This window comes from Alligator sinensis, unplaced genomic scaffold (genome assembly GCF_000455745.1).
Source record: "Alligator sinensis unplaced genomic scaffold, ASM45574v1 scaffold808_1, whole genome shotgun sequence".
Lineage (NCBI taxonomy): Eukaryota > Metazoa > Chordata > Crocodylia > Alligatoridae > Alligator > Alligator sinensis.
In genome coordinates this window covers 198,512-201,465 of record NW_005842255.1, presented here as the reverse complement: position 1 = coordinate 201,465, position 2,954 = coordinate 198,512, and positions in this window count along the sequence as shown.

Sequence of the window (2,954 nt, the reverse complement as noted above, 5' to 3'; positions counted from 1 at the left end):
ATTCCTTTCTGTAAACTTGCTTTTGCAATGTACTTTGTAGAAAATATTATACTCTATCCTGATTATATCAATTCTACCTCCCATTTACATATTGATTATTTCAATAAAAATCGTTCTATAAAAGGTGCTTGATGGTTAGATTTTAGCTGACTGCTGCATACAACCATTGGTATTCATTACTTTTTAACAAAAAAATACATATCCTCTCTAAAATTAAAGCTGCTTGTTAAAAGACCTACTCTATTTCCATAGCAATGAAGTACTAATCAACAAATACAATGTTTACATACAACATCAGGGAAGAATATAATGAGTCTTAATATAATAATAGTGGTACTTTTATTAAATTATCTTCTGATGAGGATAGACTACAATTAGTATTTTTTTTTCCAGGAAAAGAAACCCAGAGAGTTTTCTTCAGGATGTTTTCTTCAATTGAAATAGCATGACCAGATGCAGCACTTGCCAATAGACTGCTGACTGTTTTTTCTTCTATGACGGTCTGCTTTGCTTTTTCGGCCTGTGTCAGTGTTGCTGTGGGATAGCTAACTTCAAAAAGTGGTGCCACAGGATTTTCATTCCTACAGGTCTTTTCTTTAGATTAAAAAGAAGTGGTTTCTGAATCCTCTGAGGAAAACTTAAAGAACATTTTCAAAAATCCAGACAATTAGGTCAACCTTCTTTACATTCCATATCTGGGTTTATAAATATTTTTAACTAGCTGAAACCCACAAAACATTTGTGATTAAATGTTTATTGCAAAAGTATTTCTTTAAATACAGGATTTTTAGTTATCCTTTGACCAAATACTTTAATTGAATGACAACTTCTCACCCTCCAAAAGACTTCATAAAGCTCTCCATGTGTAAACACAGGCTTAGGAATATTCTATATATACAGAAGCCTTAGTCTGTCTGTCCATAATGCTTTATTTGCACTCTAATTGTTTGTCTAAAACAAACAATCAGAGTGTTTGAAGAGCATTTGGGACAGGAGGCAGTGGGTGGAGCGCCACCATGATGGCAGGGACAGCGGATGGAGCTGAGTGGGGTAAGGCCAGTGGTGCCTAAGGCAGGGGGAGGGGAGGAGTGGGCCTAGGACTGACATGGTGGTGGGAGAAGGGGAGTAGCAGGCCTGGATGAGGAGTTGTGGGGAGGGTGGCGGAAACAGGGCTCTGTCCATGCTGCCCCTCCCCTCCCTGCTCCCTGGATGCAGTGTCCATAGAGCCAATGGAGTGGAAGGTGATGCCAGCAATGCTGGCTCTGCCCCATCCCCTGCAGGGCATGAAGACAGAACAGATGGAGGAAGGGGGGCTAAAACCAGTGCCACTGGCCATGCCCCCCCATCCCTGCAGGTGGCGGCAATGGAGTGGACGGAGTGGGGTGGGGCCAGTGGTGACCCCCCCACCCCTGCTCCCTGGATCAATCCCCCCTCTGCTCCCTGCAGACAGTGGCCGGGGAACCAATGGAGTGGGGTGGCAATACCAGTGGCACTGGTCCCACCCCCCTCCTGGAGGCAGCAGCCATGGAACCAGGGGATGGGGACCCACCCTCCCCCTGCTCCCTGGAGGTTGCAGCTCCCTGGAGGCTTGTTCCCTGTCCCCATTTCCCTGCCTCCCCACCATCATTCTTGTTGGGCAATTGGCTAGTAAATACATATTTTGTCAAATGTCTGACTGTGCCCGCAGAGGGTCTAATGGACACTTGAAGTGTGAACACTCAGTGTATTCCCCTCTCTTACTCACCTGCCACAACTTGATGACTTTAAGCACAAAGAGAAGGGGGTGTTCCTCAAGGGAGGAAGTGTCTTTCTCCCTGGGGCCAACTGGGTGCAGTAGCGAGTGACCTCCCCTACATCCTGTCCACTTGCCAACCAATTTGCAGCCACAGCACTAGCCCACATTTGGTCATGCCCAGTCTGGACCGGCCCTATTAATGCCCCCTCTGGGGTATAGGCTCATTCCCCCAAGCTGGGGTAATGTCCCATTCCACTGGCTCAACTAGGCGGTTGTGGCCATACCCCTTTAAAGTAGCAAAGTCTGTTATCACCTTGTCAGGTCACCTGGGGTCCTGCTGGGATACCCTTTCCTGGGTCAACCCTCTCTCAATATATGCTGTAATCTTCAAAGCAAAACAAGAATTTGAACTCAAACTTTCCCTGGTGCCCCATGTCTTGGCACTCAGGGTTTTGGGATTCATGTGTCTGATGTAATGGGATGTGAATTCAATCCTGGGATGGGTCCCACCAGTCAAATCCAGGTGGCCCACTGTCAGCGTTGCTGCAGGGGACTGCTCCCTGCCTTCTCTCGTGTCAATCGGTGCAGTTTCTCCCAGCATGTTCAGCAGATCCAATCAGGGCTGCAGTAACTCTGCCTGCCACCCATGCTGCCTCCACTTCAATGCCAGGGTCTGAGACTTGCTGGTGCCCTGGACATCTTTTTATGATGTTACTGAAAATGTGCTCTCCCACACGCAGGGAAAGCATGCTTTTAGAACGGTCTGGAGATACCATGTGTATCTAAGCCTCTCTGGAAGCAGCCCTTCAGCCTTATCCAAGGTAAACTCCTCTTCACTTGGGGTTCATCAGGGGTGAAATCCCTTTGCTCCTGGAGTCTCTGGGAGCCAAGTTTCCCAACGTGGCAACACTGACCTTGTGACTTGTTCATAGTCATAGAATAAGAGGGCTCTTGTACACATGACTAAGGGACCTTGTACACATGAGAAATTGCCCCTTTTAGTGGTTTAATTGCCCTTTTAAATGATGTAATTGCGTAACAGTGTACACGTTTAGTGTCATTCATAGATTCATAGATGTTAGGGTCGGAAGGGACCTCAATAGATCATCGAGTCCGACCCCCATAGATCATCGAGTCCGACCCCCAATGTAATCATGTTATGATTAAATTTTGAAGACCCCAGTCTTTCCCTCTATTGCAGCAGCCGCTCCCCCCCCCC